General features: G+C 40.0%; 1 protein-coding gene across 3 annotated transcripts in view; it reads left to right on the top strand.

Annotated features, from left to right (window-relative positions):
* NELL1 (neural EGFL like 1) overlaps window positions 1–19,137 on the top strand; it is a 746,684-nt gene that overhangs the window by 263,312 nt on the left and 464,235 nt on the right. The gene's annotated exons all lie outside the window — the stretch shown is intronic.

The raw sequence follows: 19,137 nt of genomic DNA, 5'->3' as shown, positions 1-19,137 counted from the left end.
ACTAGATGCCAGTCACATCCCCTTCCCCAGTTGTGACAACCAAAAGTGTCTCCAGACATTGCCACATGATTCCTGGGAGGAAAAATTGCCCCTGGCTGAAAACCGCTTTGCTACTTGATGCTTCATTTATACAGAAAAGAAAGGAATCCATTAGAACGTGACTCTCAATTTTATGCTGGGCAAATGCACTAGGTTCTTTGATGTGGTTATCTGTAGAAAACCATATGTACTGATTTGCCCAGGCATGTCCTGTATTAGAGAATTAGGTCTAACATAAAAGTTAGATTTTTAAGCAGGGCAAGAGAAATGGGTTAGGGTCCACGTCTGGTGACAATTTGCCAAAGGTCAGGATACACAGCCACTAAATTTGGTTGCTAAACTTTGAAATCAGGACTAAGTCCAAAATCCTATTGGTTGTTTTGATTTTTCTGTCTGATTTCCCCACAGTGATCTACAGTAACTCTTCACAGTAAAGGGTCTCAAGAGCAGCCATAGTGGCAAAGATGCTGAAAGTGTTCATCCTTCTCAGTATCCAGAAGGGAAGAGAGCAAGTTTAGAGTTGTACGGCCCTAAATTCAAGTCTGAGCTTCAGCATTTATTTTTCTGTGGCCTTGGGAATATGCCCCCTCTATTTATGCCTCTATAAAATTGAGATGATAGCCTGAACACAAGGCTATCATAAGGATTAAAGTAGATAATGTATGTATAGTGTGGCGCCTGGCATATGTTAAGCACTCCATAAATTATTGATAATTAGATTTCAAGATAGAAAGGAAAGCAGGCAGAATCCTAGGGCTGTGACAGGCAAGAAGGGTCCTGAGTTGAGGAGTATCGTGAAGGGTTACTTGTCAGGACCCTCTGGCTTCCTGAGGTGCCTGCATCTGGAAAGAATACTCCTTGAGATCCCGTACCCTGAAGCTTAAGCTCTTCATCCCTTCCTAGGATATTTCACATTTATAGGGAACTATTGAAAAGCAAAACACCATCAACACCCAGTGTCCTGACTGTATAATGGTGGGATTTCGCCTGGGACAGTTTAGTGCAGACAGGCTAAACCTGAGTTAGAAGAAACCCAGCCTCCAGTTCTCTTCACAGACAAGCAGCTGTGTGGGCTTGAGCAAGTCTGTCCCCCCAGTCTTAGTTTTCTCACTGTAAAAAGAATTGGAACTAAGCCTTAATAGCTTCCTTCTCATAAAAAAAAAAGACTCTCAAAACGACTTTATAGCAATGTTAAAAGAATACTAAACGAAATTATATAGTCACCCATAACGCCATCATCCCTCCAGATCACTTGTGTGAGTGTCCTTTGTACTTTCATTTTCAAATTCTGTGAATCTAGAGGGTTCCTCCCAGGTAATGACAATATGGGTGACTTTTATTTTATCTTTGTGTATTCGTTTGTATTTTCTAAGTGTTCTATCATGCATGTATATCACTTTTCAAATCAGAAAACAGTTAATGCTGCTAATTTCTTTTTAAGTCTATGAACCTACAAATTGAATAGGCCAGTGGGGAAAAATACTCCCTACTTACAAGAAAACTTCCTATGAATCTTAAGACTTGAAATGTAGGCAGTGTGCGACCCTGCGGGGCCTGTGGACTGTTCCCTGAGAGATAATGTACCATGCAATGTGCTAATGAAGACAATGCATGATGTTTGCCCACTTTAAGCCCCGACTCCCAGCTGCATGTGCACAGGTGGCTGGCGTGGCGTCTTTGTTCTGGCCCATCACTCTGGGCAAAACAGACGTGTATAGCTTTTTGCTCAGTTGCTTCGATGGGTTTCAGTGCACCACATTTATTTTTTTTCATTTAGTACGTATATTAATAATCACTGAGCATTGCTCTAAGGCAACGCAGCATTGCGTAGAAGCTGTTCTACCAAAACAGGTGCAAATGTTTTTCTAAATCCTTCTTACAAATAAAGATGGCTATTTAGTTCTCAAAAGTAATAACAATTCCCATCCTTTATAGAGAAGAAGAAAGTCCTAGAGATGTTTTGATATTCCAGAGTATGGGAACAGACACATTCAGCTTCACTCAGAGAATCAGAAACTTCAGGGATGTGTTTGTATATTTCATTCATTCTCAAATATCTGAACTATGACATCAACTTTGAAAAATGGGTTTACTTAAACTCAAGTCAGGGGAATGATACTGATTATCATCTTTATCATTAATTTGACTAAATTCTCTGTTTTCTGGCTTTCTTTACCTAACAAGTTCTTTGGAAGTTGTCAGTATTTTGACCTGTGGACTCGTATGGTCTCTACAGGACATGCTGCAGTAGTTAAGGGCTCAGTTCTGGAGTAGAGGCTCAAGACCCAGCTCTACCACTTAACAGTGTTAGTTAAAATGGTACTGTCCCAACTTCTTCATCCATCAAGTGGAAATAATAGTACCTATCTTGTAGGATTGTTTTGAGGAGTCACTGCATATAGATTGCCTACAGGGGCGCCTGGTGCAGGTTCAATCTCAGTGACTGTTCACTTTTATTTTTATTGTCTTGCATGAAGGAGACTGCATTCTGTGGGTGACAAACCTGAAACAAACTTCCCTAAAACAAGACTTAACAAGGCAACAGGATCCTCACTTTGTGTCTATTCCAAGGCTTATTCAATAATCCAAATTGCCATGGTTTTAATGATCCAGACTATTTTTCCCTTTCTTCTTGCCTGTTGATGTAAATTGTGGTTCATTCAATGGGAAAAATTCACCTAAAACTTTTCTTCCCCTCTCATTAATGAAGTGTTCTCTGTCCATTTCAACTCCCCAGTGATCTCTCTCTGCCACAAACTCCAAGTGTTTCTTCATGTCAGTGTCTCATTAATTCATTCATGAAATGAGTGACATGCTTGTCCCACTTGCTAAGGAGACTGTATAAATCAGACAGAAATGGTCACTGCCCTCAAAGAGCTTGTCTTGAGGACCATGGTCTATATAATGTTTTTGAAATTTCCGTGTATCATCTTTTGTTCTCTGCTAGATGTTTTCCTCTTCCCAGTGCCTGATGTGGTGCTTTGCATCCATTGTAGGTGCTCAAAAAGTACTTGATGAGTAATAACTATAGAAACTGTAGTCATTCTTTACTGACAATTGGTGTACCCAGCTCTGTGCTTATTATATACAAAGTCTCGTTTAATCCTTGCAAACCTATGAGGTATCGGTGTTATTCTCCCCATTTTATAGTCAAGAAAGCAAAGACTTAGCAAGGTTAAATAACTTTCCAGGGTCCCAGACTTGGTTAATGGAAAAATCTGTATTTGAATTCAGATTTATCTCATTCTAAAGTCCGTGTTCTGAACTGTTTTCCTATGCTAGAAGGATAGATGCGTGGGTACATGCATAATCAGGCGAATGACTTGAATCTGAAGGAAGTTTATATTACATTATGTGTCCCCTGGTTTTCCTCTGGCTTTCCTTTTGGCTACTTCTCCTCAGTCTCCTTGGCTGGTCCCTCCTCACCTTCGTGAGTCCTAAACATTGGAGCTCCAGGGCTCTCTTCATGGACTTCTCTTTCAGTTTTTACTCACTCCCTTGGTGATCTCACCTAGTCACATGGTTTTAAACAGCATCTGTGTAGTGATACCCACGTTTACGTCTGAGTCCAGACATGACCCCTCCATCCTACTCCTTACTTTCTCTCTCCACTTGATGTGCGGAAGGCATGTGAAACTTATATATTCAAGATGGAGCTCCTTATATTCCCCACAACCTGGCCTCCCCAACCTGCTTCTCCTCCAGTCTTCCCCATCAATTAAAGGCAGTCATTCCAGTTGCTCAGGCTCCAAGGATGGAGTCATCCTTGATTCCTATTTCTCACACTGCACATTTAATTCATCAGCAAATCCTGTCAATTCAACCTTCAAAATATATTCAGAATCTATCTGACCACATCTCATCATCTTTATTGCCATTATTCTGGTTTAAGCCACCATGAACTCTCACCTCTATTATCTCAAGTCTCTTAACTCCTCTCTATTCTGCTCTTGTATACCCCTCCCCACCTCTTCTGCACACACTGCTAATGTGATCCTGTTAAAGTGCACATCAGATCATGTCACTTATCTGCCCAGACCTCTTCAACAGCTTCCTAATTCACTCAATCTTCAAAGCCCTACCTCGTCTGCTATGCCCTTACCTCCCAGACCTCGTCTCCTCCTGCTCTGCCCTGTGCCTCGCCTCTTCCTGCCACACTGACCTTCTTGCTGATCTGCAGGCACGCCAGGCACGCTTCTCCCTCTGGGCCTTTGCAATGACTTTTTCCTCTGCATGGCTCATTCCCTCACCTCTTCGGTTTCTTGCTCACATGTCACCAAATCAGTAAGGTCTATTTAAAATTGCATATCATCCCCACTTCCTGTCCCCCTTCTCTGCTTTTATCTTCTCCATAAGCAATCATCACCATCTAAAACACTCTACAATTTACTTAGTAGATGGTAAGCAGTATGGAGGCAGGGATTTTTGTCTCTTTCGTTATTGTCCCAGCCCCTAGAACACTGCCTGACACATTCTATACGCTCATTAAATATTTGTTGAGGGGCCAGCCTAGTGGCTTAGCGGTTAAGTTCACACATTCTGCTTTGGTGGCCCGGGGTTCGCCAGTTCGGATCCTGTGCGCAGACCTACTCACTGCTCGTTGAGCCATGCTAAGGCGGCGTCCCACATAGAAGAGCTACAACTCTACAATTATGATACACAACTATGTACTGGGGCTTTGGGGAGAAAAAAGAAAAGAAAAGGAAGATTGGCAACAGATGTTAGCACAGGGCCAATCTTCCTCAAAAAACATATTTGTTGAATGAATGAATAAACTGTGCATTTGCTTTGTGCGAGGCACTATAGTGAGCATTTTGCATTCATTATTAAATTGTAAAATATTCACCATGATCCTTTGGATTAAGTAATCTTATTGTACATAAAATTTTTTGTATTTATTGTATTTACAGATGAGAAACCTGCACTTGGAGATAGTAAATCTTGCGCAGGGTCACACAGCTAAGTGTAGACATGGGTTGGATTAATCTCAAAAACTCCTGCTCCAAACAGTTACTTTCTGCTGGTTTTTGTATGCCAGCCCAGATCGCTGTCCCTCCCTTTCTTAGAAACACATGCAGTTTTAGCCCTCTTGGGACATTTCCGTCTGGTGGGCTGCAACATGGCATTTCTCAGTGTCCTGTGAAGGGGGAAGCATTCTTTGGGGGAAGAAAGGAGAATCAATGCTAGTGATTACTTTTCTTTCACTGAGCATAAGGGATTGGGTGGGGGGAAGGTTTAGGATCAAAATTTATTTTAAATGACATTTGTAGGAAAAATGTTAAGCACATTGTTTTAGTTCTTGCAGGGCGATAATCCACCATATCTGAGAGTGCCAAGCAGTCTCACAGGACACCTCGGAGCTCAAAAGACGGCTCCCATGGTTACTTTGGGGAAAGCCTGACTTAGCTGTTTCATCTGTATTTTTGATTTTTCTACCTAGTTTTCAAGCTCTTGCAGGGCAGGCGACCACGTCTTCCACTAGCAGCCAGTGAAGCGCTAGTGACTGTTAACATAAGATAAACAAAATACTAAGTTCCAAACTGGCGGAATAAAGGAAAACACGACTGCATGGAGTTCACTCCTCACCCTCTCTTTCAGAGTCTCCACACCAGGCCTGGAGTTGGCACTGATCTTCATGCCTGTTTATTCCTCCACTTTGTTGTTAATGCTCAAGATGTCGATGGAATTATGTGCAAATAATGCATTGGTGCTCTCAGAATTGGGTTGTTTCAGCCATAATCACCTCTCAGATTCTAGGATTCTTCCAGTGGGACCTGAAGGTAGAGGGTCAGTTTTAAAGAGAATCTTCATACGGCTTACAGCTCCTAAAAGCTTTTTTTTCTGTTTTGTTTTGATTTTTAGCAAGAAGCAGTTTAGTTTCCCTGAAATCTTAGTACTCTCTCTGGAGCAGTTCATTTGTTGGACAAAGAGGAGCAGTTAAAAGGCATTAGGAGGAGTTGCCCTGCTGGGGTAGGCCTGGGTGCAGGAGAGAGAAGCTGAGCTGTCTGTCAGGCGCCGTTTCATGCGGAATTCCTGCTGCAGCTCACCTTCTCGGCGTCTCTCTCCTCTTGCACATGTTACAAAAAGTCCAGTGGATTCAAGTCCTTGGGAGAACGTCTCCGAACTTGCTTCTTTGAAACTCATTTGTTCCTTGCAGAACCTAGCTGAAAATAGAGAAAAAACAAAATATAATTGTATAAAAGTCATATGTATCTACACTCTAGAAGCCAGTCTACATTTTTGAAGGGATGTAAGAATGGTTTTCACCCTGCACCTAAGATTTCCTTGTTTGGGGCTATTCCTCCAAGATTCTGATTTAATTAGTCCAGGGTAGATAGGGCATCCGTATTTTATTTAGGACACCACTATTTTCCTTTAAAGCTTCCCTTGTGATTCTAACATGCAGCCAGGATTGAAAACTGCTGCTTTAAGCAAGCTCTGGTCTTGGTGCTGAGAGAATCAGCACCTCCTGCGGACTTCATGTAGTGCTTTGGCCCGAGAAAATATGACCCAGTCGGAGCTGAAAGAATATTTAGGAAACACAGGGGCTTTAAATTAGTGACTTCATGCTGAAGACCTAATCAGCGTTTCAAAGGGCAGTGATAGCAAGTAATGCCCATTGATGAAATGAGAAGCTGGGATTGACAAAACCAGTTGAATTAATTAATATATTTACCCGACGATGTACTGAGTCTCTCTCATAGACTGATTTTATTCTAGTCATCTTTTTCCCTCTCTGTACTTCTCTCCCCTTCTCCCTCATTTGTATCCACACTTTCTCTACTTCTTTATTGCTTCTTTAGCTTTCATCTTTGATTTATATTTCTCCACTTTTCCCTTCCGTTTTTCTTATTTTTCTATTTGGCCAGAGTATGAGATGAGGTTATTTTGTGTTGTCTATGATGTTTATTGAAGAATTGTATATGTCTCCAGTGATTTATTTTAAAGGCAAATTAGTTGGACAATTTATATTTCTCTTAATTTACAAAGCCTTCATGTTATTATTTTTTATTTATATGTTATCCTGAAAAGTTTGCATCCCAAACTCCACTCTCCCCATCTTGTAAGTTGTGGGAACATAATAGAAATAGATTTCCTCCCTGAGTTAGCGCCACGCAAGTTAAATTAGAATCTTCTTAGCTGACTAATGCTCCTTTCTCCTCCTCTGTATTGTGGATTTATAAGTGTTAACTTTAATGTTTCAGAAACCAAGCACAAAATAGCACAGATTTTCTGCTTATCTTTGGAAATAAAGGGATTAAGTGAATCACAGACATATTTGCTTTCCTGTAAACATCTCGTTTAGATGTCAGGGATGTGTGTGTTCTGTTGTTACCTTACTGACATTCATTGAAGGTGGTGGAGACAGGGGTTTGTCTTCAATAAATGGCAAAGTTAAGCTTAATTTAAACTTCACACCGTAATTAATCTGTACCGTCTTGCTTTGACATGTTTTTTGTCAGTTTGGTGTCTGTTTTGTTTTGTTTCTTAGGTTTATATGTGCTGAATTTCCCAGCTTCCATCACTTCTTCTTCGATATCTTCCTCCTCCCCATCACCATCCTGACCGTCATCATCATCACACCATCATCACCACCATCACCAACACTGTCACCACCCAAAGGCCCTAGGAAAACCTAATTGAGATCTGAATCCCTGTGCAAGAACCTGACCTACCAGGGTTGTTTCTGAAAACTCCATTTTAATGACCTCACATAGATTAATTTGATTTTCGGAGTTCCAAACTTATTTTTTCCTGTGCTGCTCACTGCCATGAGTCTTGGATTCAGGCTCACGGTCCCCAGGGGAAGCATGAGAGGAAGAAGAGAATAGGAGAGGGGTTACATAAAGGGCATGGAAGAATCGCCTAACGTGTTGGCTTCCAGCTTTCAATCCCCTCTCCATTCATCCATTTCTCTAAAAAGGAAAAGAAATGGAAAAACCATTAACCACTTTTATTTTGATGGCAGGTACATTATACCTGAAAACAAGATTGAAGATCTTAAAATTTCTCCAACCTCAGCAAGACCTCTAGTGACCTGTGGAGTAGGTACTTGAGAGATTGCCAGCGCAGAACTCAATGAAGTGACTGGAGGCAGATCACAATATATTAGATGCTAGGCACACACAAGTTTGGGAAAGTGACAGCCTGTAGTATTGGTTATTGGCTTGTGAATTGAACTTTAAAATTACATTAGATATTTCTTTAGGGGTCAACAGAAGAGGCTCAGTGGAATGGATATCTTCCATAAGAAAATTGTTACTGCCCTTGTATGTCTGGGTTTAGGAACTCTGGATGGGTGGGAAGGGTCCCATATTCATCCTGGTCCAGGTTAAAGCTTTCTCACGACTAGAAGACATGATGTAGCTCTGTAGTTGGGTGGTCTGCACTTTTTGAGACACCATTGGACCTTACATTTGCACAGACAACTGTTATAGATGAAACGTTGTGGCTGGAATGGCTTTTTGATGTTCAGCGAATGCTGTTGTTAAACCAGAATCTTGGGAGGTTAGAGTCCACCTGTATTTGGTTGTCAGTTATATATCTGAGGCCAGTTAGCTTACTTGACTAGGACCCAGTGATAATGAGAACCAGTCTATGACATCATACAAGTCAATTTCAGAGATGTTTTATCTTCATCTTGGATTCTTTATTTTCTTTTGATTCTATTTTCTTCTAGCATGTTAACTTTTACCTGTTTAACTCAATGGGGGAGTAAGATATCTAAAGTTGCTGGTGCTTTTGTAAAAAAGAAGTTCTAAAACTTATTTGTTAATTTTACTTTGTTCAGATTAGAGCAGAAATATATGTTCATATTAGAGAATGAAGATAAGAATCACCGATGATTTCAAAGCCTCCACCCCAGATATAATTAATATTCATGTGCTGGCACGTTTACTTCCAGGCTTTCAATATGCATATATCTATCACTATTGTCAGTTTTTACATCAACATCAATGGTTGAATAAAATAAGTATCATACTTTTAATACCATATTTCCCTTGACTGTTGTATCATTAGCATTTTCCTAGGCTATAAATATTCTTTTAGAAAATGATTTATGACTGTGTATCATTGCATTGCATAGACACACCATTCTCTGCACTTCCCTATTATTAGAAATTTAGGTCATTTTCAATTTTCACTTTTATAAATAATGCTTCAGTGAACATCCTTGTATATAAATCTTGTTTAAATCTCTGACTATTCCCTTTGAGTATATTCTTATGTTAATACTCAGAATTTTTTTCAGGTAAAATACTATTTCTGTGGGGCTTGCTAAATCTGTAATGTATTCTTTAAACTTCTTGGCGGTTGCAAGGTGACACTGTGTTCTGGGAAGAAACTGAATTAGAGTGTAGAAGACTTAGATTGAGGACAAGTGCTGCGACTTCTTAGTTGTGTGACTTGGGGCAGGCAGTTCACCGCGCTGGTCATTTTTCCTGCCTTGTTTGCACATTGGGGAGTACGAAACGTGTGTTACTTGCTTTTTCCGGTTGTTGTGAGGGTCAAATGAGGCAGTGAAAAGAACAGCACTTTGTAAACATTAAAGTACTTTACTCTCATGAGATTTCTCTTAATATTTCTTTGTACAGCAGATCTTTTTCAAGTGGGCTGTATCTTTTTCTTTGTTTTAATTTATTATTAAGAATTTTAGACAAATGGAATGATACGAAAAATAAACTAATACAAAAAATGCAAAGATACAAAAAAAAATCCATGCGGCTACCATCTATTTTAAGAAATAAAACATTTCTTATGTATTCATTGCTAATCTAATTGAGGCGTTGTACCCCCACTCCAATTACATTGCCTCTGCACCCCCCAAATACTCTTCAGAATTAGGTCTCTATCATTTCCAGTATGTCTTTATAACTTCGCTGGCTTTGAAGTTATACAGTTTATTTCTCTATTTCTGATTGTTACCCTTAAAATTTTAACATCCAGACTTAGCATAACAAAATCTAAAGTTAATATTTCGTCCTTCTGAAAAGACTTTTCTTAGAATGCTTTAAGTGCGAACCCCTCTTTCTGTCTTTCATGTTACTTTTTTCAGAATTTTAGTTCTATTTTCTTTCGTTACTATCCGAATTAGTGGCTATTTATATTATTATCTTGCATGGTCATTGTTGGTGTGATTTCTGCACGTGCCCTGTGCTCTCCATCCCTTCCTGCCTCTCAGTCTTTGTTCTGGCTTATGTTCTTTTGGTCAAAGTGTATCTCTGAAAAGTTTCTTCACTGAGAACTATCAGTGGTAAACACTTTAGTTTTTGTGTGAAAATGACTATTTCACTTTTATTCTTAAATAATCATTTATCACAATATTTAATTGTAGGTTGTCAGTTATTTGCTGTCAGCATTTTAAGCACCATCTGTGGTCTTCTGGCTTCCCCCTGTGGGTGTGGAGAAGTCGGCTGCTTTGGTCGTCAATATTCTTTTTCAAGTGATGCTTCACTCTGACTACTTGTATAATCTTCTTTTTCTTTGATCATCTGCAGTTTTATTATGATTTATCCAGGTGTGGATTTCTTTATATTTATCCTGTTTGGTATTAATTTCCTGAATTTGAGGATTGGTGACTGTCATAAATTCTGGGAAATTTTTAGCTGTTCTCTTCAGGTTTTGTCCCTTCCACATCCTCTCTATTCTCTGTCCCTTAGAACACAAATTAGGTTTTCTCACTCTGCCTTCCTTGTCTCTTTACCCATGTTTCCATACGTTCCATGGAAGGTTCTATGCTGCATTCTTTTTAATTTATTTAGATATATCTGTCAGTTAATGAATTCTTTCTTTAGTCACTGAATTTGTAATTTTAGTCATTACACACACATGCACTCATACACACATCACATATATGTATACACACACACAGATATTTCTAGAAGTTCTGTTCTTTTTCAAATCTATCTGATCCCATTTGATAGTCTCTTTTTCCTTAGTTGTATTTTTGAGTCCATCTTCAGTTTTAAAAAACATTTAAAACATATATGTTTTATAGTATATATTGTAAAATTCTATTATCTAAAGTTATTATTAGTCTTATTCCACTGTTTGTTCTTTGTCTGCTTACTCTCATTCATGGTGCCTTGTTTCCTTGTTTAGTAATTGTGGATTGTGAACTCATTTTCAGCAGCACTTAGCTATGAGAATCCTGTGAAGCCTCGATTAAGAATGTGTCTCTGGGGCCGGCCCCGTGGCTTAGCGGTTAAGTGCGTGCGCTCCGCTGCTGGCGGCCCGGGTTCGGATCCCGGGCGCGCACCAACGCACCGCTTCTCCGGTCATGCTGAGGCCGCGTCCCACATACAGCAACTGGAAGGATGTGCAGCTATGACATACAACTATCTACTGGGGCTTTGGGGAAAAATAAATAAATAAATAAAATTATAAAAAAGAAAAAAAAAAAGAATGTGTCTCTGTAGACCAATACTGTTCAATAGCATTATTTCTGCGATGATGGAAAGGTTTTATTTCTCTGCTGTCCAGGATGGTAGCCACTAGTCACATGTGACTTCTGAGCACTTGAATGTGGTTCTTAGGAACTGAATTTTAATTTTAATCAATTAAAATTTAATTTAGTCATATGTGGCTTGTGGCCAACTTATTGGACAGCACAGGCCTAGAGAGTATTTGATTTTTGCTTCTTCCAGGTGCACTCAAGAACTACAAATTTAGGGCTATTTTATGTTAATTTTTTGGCCTGAGGTATTCCAGACAACACAGATAAATCGATTTGATCCTGAAACTGTCAGTATAGGCCTGTGGTTATAGAAATTCGGGGGGATATTGTTATATACACAAGAGAGGCACATTCCTTACCCATCTCCCTTTTCTGGTGGCCCCATAAATTATTAGCCCATTCTTTCCCCAGTGCATGAGTAGTTCTTTAGGAGTCCCAGCTTTATTTATGAATTTCATTTACAATCCTGGGAAAATTGAAATCCTTCTCTCCTTTCCTGAACCTTGAAACCTGACGGTCATTTGGTGAGCGATCACTTGTATCTCTGGTTTTCAGCTCCCTCTTCCTTTGTAGTCCCTGCAAATTTCACCTACATTCTTGCAAGCTCAGAGAGTCATTTAAAAGAGTATTTTTTCCAACATTATTAACTGTTATAAAATAGGTAATTATAAGGACATTTATTCTGCCTTATTGCTGGAAATTTGTCTCCAATTCTTTTTTTTTTTTTTTTGTGAGGAGATCAGCCCTGTGCTAACATCTGCCAATCCTCCTCTTTTTTTTTTTTTTTTTTTTGCTGAGGAAGACTGGCCCTGGGCTAACATCCATGCCCGTCTTCCTCCACTTTATATGGGACGCCGCCACAGCATGACCTGCTAAGCAGTGCATCGGTGCGCACCCGGGATCCGAACCGGCGAACCCCGGGCCACCGCAGCGGAGCACACGCACTTAACTGCTTGCGCCACCGGGCCGGCCCCTGTCTCCAATTCTTTTTGACTGACTCATTTCTTTGTAGTGGACGGGTCTGGAAGCTTTTCTTGCTGGGCATGGAGAGAGGTATTTGTTGGCAGTTAAATGACAGAACAAGAATGTAAATAGGTCTTTTTCATGGGCCGTCAACTTCATGAATAAAATAGATGAAACATAATACTTTGTATTGGGAATACTGTTTACTTATTTATAGTTAGGGTTTAACATACCCGGTTTATGAGCAAACTGAAAGCATCCTATTCTCCCAGCTGCCGCAAGGCACATGGGATTATTGATAAGTGAGCCAAGAGTCCATGTTGGGAAGGTCAAATTACCTTATTGCAACTGTACAAGAAATCCGGAAGGTAATTGTGAGGTTCAATCAGCGACACAATGGGTTGTAAATACTTTTGTTTTTTTTTTTTTCCTTTTGTATTTGGTTGGTTTTGCAAAGATAATCTTGGTTTAATGAGTCTATTGGTGATAAGTAGTCAATATATTTTCTATCCCTCTCCACTTTAAAATGGATATATAAATTAGATGCTAACACAGGAAAAACAAATAATACAAAATGAGAAGGCCAAGGGTAATTTGTACTACAAAGAGAAGTGTAGGAGTATACCTTAGCTCATAAAAACAGGAAGAGGCTAGCAGTGATGGCTCATTTTCTGAATCTTTTAATTTTATTCTATCAACACTATCATCGTAATTGCCAATATTCACTGAACACTTACCATATTCCAGGTACTGTTTTAAAAGCTTATTAGCTTTTTTGAAAATGCTTCAACTACTATATAATGTAGTTTCCATTATAACTCCCATTTTCAATTGAGGACATAAGCACAGAGAGATTGACAAACTTGCTCAAGTTCATACAACTGATAAACAATAAGCCTGGGATTTGAACCCAGACTCCAGTGTCTGACTCTTAACCACTGTGCATTGTTTTAGAAATACACTCTAATGTTGCGCATATTGATTTCTGTAATTACAGAATCAATGGTATAAGTGAATATTTTAGGTGTGCTTTCTCCCATACCAAGGTTTTTTTTTTTTTTTCCTGTCACACGGATGCTGGTTCAATGATGCTGTCAAGGATCTGGGCTCTTTTAGTTTTCTTCCTTCCATTCTTAGCATGTTCGTTTTCATCCTCAGGCTTGCCTCATGGTTGCAAGATGGCTTTTGTACTCTAGACATCACATTCTTGTTCAAGGTAGGAGGAAAGGAAAAGTAGTGGCAGTTATGTCTGTCTCTTTAATAAGGAGAGAAAAGACTTTCCCTAAAGCTCCCACAGAGACAACCTCTTCTGTCTCATTGGATGATATTGTGTCACATGGCCACCCTGGCTGCAAAGGATGTTGGGAAGTTGTGTGTCTCACTTTTTTAAGATTCTATAGTAGAAGGAAGGCAAGGAAGGTTTTGGGAATGGGCAGTGAGATAGTTAAATAAGTGTCTGCTACAGTGGTGTGCTGGAAACTTAGATTGGATGGAATCTATTGGTTAGATGAATTTTCTGGGACTCATTTGGATAAGAAAGTCACAATATGGGGCCAGGAAGGCCCACTTTCATTAGCTCTGCCTTCTCCTTGCTTATACTGGTGTAGGCACTGAGGATGTATATCTGCAGACCCAGCCCCATTCAATCCCAGAGCCAAGCATATGTGCACCAGCTGATGGCTGGGATCTGGAATTAATCTTGTTGTCTTGACACCAGGCTTCTGGAATGCCTGGCTGAGACCCTAGCTTCCACCTGTTTGCTGAGTGTTCTAGTATTCCCTAAGTGCCAAAGGGTTTCTGCAGTTCCTGTGGTTGGTGTTCAGCCTTGATTTCTTGACTGTACTTCAGACCCTCCTTGGCATCCCCACATGCTGGGCTGAGGTTAGGACACCTGGATTAGTTTTATGCAGGCCCATTCCCTTGATACATGCAGGCCTATGTTCATTGAATCATGACACCATTACTGCCAAGAAGCTCCTGCCGCCTGGTTGGCTGTCACGGCTCCTACCTATGGAGTAAATCAAGCTACCAACAGGGCAGTCTCAGGTTCAACATGACTTGGGAATACTGCTTGTTTTATTTGCCCTCTTCTCAGGCTTACCCTTTTCTGACTTTCACATGCTACCCTTCCTCCTGTTACATGCTTCACTGCCAAGGCTGCCCAAGCCGTGTCCATGTTTAGGACCAAAGCTGTCCTATGTCCACACCTTCCCAGGCCTGAGGCAGAGACTCCCAGTAGTCTCTTCCATAGTAGACAATTTTAACATGGCCTGAGACTTCCTCAATTATCCAACTAACTTTCTATTCTATTTTCTAGTATCTAAAATCCCACAACAACAAGTAGTTCCTCATTTTAGCCAACTTAACAAGGAGTTATTGGCACCTTCTAGGTTCTGGGCTCTGAAGTGGGGATACAGTTATGTAATATATTGCCGTCCACATTATAGCCTAGCAGAGAAGACCAGAATCAACACAGTTATCACAGGGTGAAGGTTTTATGAAAGGGGTAATACACAGGGGAATGTGAGGGGGTCTAATCTATCCAGGGAGGTTAGAAATGCCTTCCTGAGGGACAGGTTGGGACCTGTAGGTAAGGGAGGACGGGAAGGTGGGTCAAGCAGCATATGGGGCTAGGGCAAGTGTGGTAAGTTCAGGCCTGTACTGAGAAAGGCCTTACCCTTGGTTTAATGCTCTGCTGTTGCCATCTTGAAATTCTTAATAATTTTTGAACAAATAATTTTTAACTCTTAATAATTTTTGACCCTGCATTTTCATTTTGCACCGGGCCCCACAAATTGAATCCAGTCCTGACTGAGAGGAATCCAGTACAGTCATGAGTCTCATGATGATGTTTCAGTCAAGGATGGACCACATATACGATAGTAGTCCCAGAAGATTAGCACCATACAGCCTAGGTGTGTAGTAGGCGATACCACCTAGGTTTGTGTAAGTCACTCTATGATATTCACACAATGACGAAATCGCCTAAGGATGCATTTCTCAGAACACATCACCATCATTAAGCGATGCGTGACTGCTGAAGGGTCGCTATCGGAGTAGATGAAGAAGAAGTAGGTAGTTTGCGAAAAGAGAAATACCTGTGGGAAAGTGACAGTAATTATCTTTTATTCAATCATTTATATTTAACAAATATTGAATAACTACTACACATGTCAGACACTGTACCAGGTACTGGGAAATTGTAGTGAACAAAACCAACAAACAAAGCAAATCCCTGCTCTCATGGAGTCCACTTTCTAGTGGGGAGACAGACACTAAACAATACTACGTCAAGTGGTGATAGAGCATTCTGAAAGAGCAATGCAATAGGGTAGGAAGAAATGATGATGATGGGGAAATGTAGGGGGTGTGTGCCATTTTACATAGATTAGTCAGGGAAGCTGTGGCCATGTAGATAGGGTGTGATGAAAGAGGAGATAGGGGTAAGGGGGGCATGGAGAGGTGATTGTGTTGGTCCTTGTAGGCTATGGCAACAGGGACTTTGGTTTCACCCTGAGTAAGAAAGGAAGCCATTGGAGAGTTTGCAGCAGATGAATGACATGTTTTATTTGTACCTTAGAAGTATCATTCTGACTGTGTGTTAAGAATAGACTGATGCGAGGCAAAGGCAGAAGCAGGAAAATCCATTATTATGCTATTGCAATAGTGTAGCACATGAGGATAGTTGCTTATAGAGTTCTAGCGGAAAAAGTGGTGAGAAGTGGTTGGCTTCTGGATAGATATATCATGAGGCCGATAGGATTTGTTGATGAGATTGGATATAGAGTGTGAGAAAGAGTAAAATGGAGGTCAATTCCTTATTAATCATTTACATGTTAGTGCCAATAAGCATATTTAATCCCTTGCTGAGAGCAAATCTGATAAAGGAAGATAGAGAATTCAGGGAAATGAAAATGAAACAAAGGGAGGACTGGGAACATTTCAGGGAAACATTATATGCTTATAGTTTTGCCTTACTCATTTTTATGAGAAAGCTAGTGACATTATATCTCATTCATATTATATGCAGGACTGAAACAAAGCATTCCAGTAAAGATTGATACAGGTAAGATTGAAAAGCACCCCCAGTGGCTGGCCCCGTGGCTTAGCGGTTAAGTGTGCGTGCTCCGCTACTGGCGGCCCGGGTTCGGATCCCAGGCGCGCACTGACGCACCGCTTCTCCCGCCATGCTGAGGCCGCGTCCCACATACAGCAACTAGAAGGATGTGCAACTATAACATACAACTATCTACTGGGGCTTTGGGGAAAATGAAAAAAAAGGAGGAGGATTGGCAATAGATGTTAGCTCAGAGCCGGTCTTCCTCAGCAAAAAGAGGAGGATTGGCATGGATGTTAGCTCAGGGCTGATCTTCCTCACAAAAAAAAAAAAAAAAAAAGAAAGAAAAGCACCCCTAGAAAGGTAGATGAAGGAATAAGAAATATTGGGCTTGCTGACTGGCTTGTTCTTTAGAGTAATTTTATCATTTATGCTGATAGTTCTCAAATATTTATCTGACAACAGATGCTGGCCTAGTTACATTGGAATCACCATCAGCACTTGCTAAAAATAGAGATCCCTGGGCCCCATCCCTCCCAATTCCAATAACCTACTAAGTTTGTGTGGTGTATAGTTTAAGAAAGCTTCCGCTGTGGATTCCCATGCATAGATGTTTGGGAAACTACTGGTTTATGATATTTCATTGATGATGCTTTATCAAAGCCTTGCCAAGAAAATTCTGGACAGGCAAGAAAGCAAATAGTAAACCAGCATGGGAATCATGCATTTAATGAGTCAGCCAGCTGTGTATAGGCTGAGGGATAAAAATATGTTAGTCTTCATGCCTTTTAAAACCTGGGGAAATAAAGAAATGGGTTGCCACAGAAGCTGGAGTTTGGTTGCGTTGCCTTTTATATTAGGAACGTGTGTACTAACAGTGTTGTCTTGGCAACTTGCTGAAGGAGAAAGAATGAACACTAGATTGAAAAAATATGGGTTCTAGTACCAGTTCTGACACTGACTTGTTATGACAGTGGTGCGCTGGAACTGGCTTGTGAGAGCCAATTATGAAATTTTCAGGAATCTTGAGAGCAAATTAACACCATATTAAAAGTTAAATTATATAAATGTACAATTAAATAAATTGTATTAAAAACAAAGGTAATAAATACTAAAAACTCATCACTTCCTAATTATTTTTCTATGTTTTAGTGTTACTATTTATCATCTTGTATTGTATCTGTGTGGTAGAAATGCTGTATAATGGTTCTTTGGACTGAATTGTGTTCTCCTGAAATTCATATGTCGAAGCTCTAACCCCCCATGTCACTATATTTGGAGATAGGTAAGGGGGTAATTAAGGCTAAATGAGGTCATCAGGATGGAGTCCTAATATGATAGGATTACTGTCCTTAGAAGAAGAGACACCGGAGATGTGGCACTCTCTCTCTTTCCCCCTTTCTTCTCTCTCAGGTCACAGAGAGAAGGCGGCTGTCTGCAAGCCGGGAAGAGAGATCTCACCACAAACCAAATCAGCCGGCACTTTGGTCTTAGACTTCTCAGACTCCAGAACTGTTAAAAATAAATTTCTGTTGTTTAAGCTCCCCAATCTGTTGTATCTTGTTATGGCAACCTGGGCAGACTAAGACAAATGGTATGCTGCTCTGCATTTCTTCTCAACCCCACATTTAGTGACATCATGTCAGTAGCTTGAAATTGGCCATGGTAGGAGTATTTACATCACAGAAATTGGCAAATGCTACAAACCGGAGTTTATTTGATTTATTGTTTTGTTGATTGTCTAGACCGAGGTTTGACAAATTATGTTCTATGGAACAAACCCAGCCCAGGATTGTTTTTATATAGCTAGAGAGCTAGGCGTGCATTTTACATTTTTCAAAAGTTATAACAAGAAACAAGTAAAAAAAAAATACACAAAGAAGAATATATGACACAGACATATGTGGCCTGCAAAGCCTAAAATATTTACTATCTGGCTCTTTACAGAAAAAGTTTATTGACTCTTGGCCTAGACTAAAGAAAGTGATGGAGAAAGTGTTAATAATAGAGTAAACTTCAAAGCTTTTCATGTCTGTAGTAGTTACATTGTGATAGTACAAAAAAAAAATGGAGGAAATAGTCTTCTGGGACTCAAAAACTATTTTCTAAATCAGCAAAGAAGTCTCTCAGCACTGGCAAGTCAATGAAGTTCTGAAATATGTCTTTGTTGCTTCACTTTTGTCTTACTCCTTAGTGTAAATAAAAATATCAACCAACATTCATGTTGGAACTTCACTCGTTCATCAGTTGCGAGCATAAATTGGCTGTGGCTACAAGAATTCAGCAAAAATACACAAAAGTATTTTGTGAGAATCAACTGGCTATATGGAATTTACAATAAAGGCTATTGCATATTTTATTATTATTTGTAGTACTCTGCATCCTTTATAGCAGTAAAACTGTAATAAAGGTATGTGCATATATATGTGTATTCTAGGTATAGATTGCTACACAATTAATTACTATAGACTGATTGGCTCAAACAGCATACATTTATTATCTCACAGTTTCTATGGGTAAGGGATCCAGCACAGATTAGCTGAGTTCTCTGCTCAGGGTCTCCCAGGGTTGTAATCAAGACGTCAGGTAGGCTGTGTTCTTATCTGGATGCTCAACAGGG

This window comes from Ceratotherium simum, chromosome 7, assembly GCF_057802395.1.
Source record: "Ceratotherium simum simum isolate JZ-2026a chromosome 7, ASM5780239v1, whole genome shotgun sequence".
Classification (NCBI taxonomy): Eukaryota; Metazoa; Chordata; class Mammalia; order Perissodactyla; family Rhinocerotidae; genus Ceratotherium; species Ceratotherium simum.
Note: the sequence above shows the minus strand (reverse complement) of the source record. Positions and strands in the feature narration are given on the sequence as shown.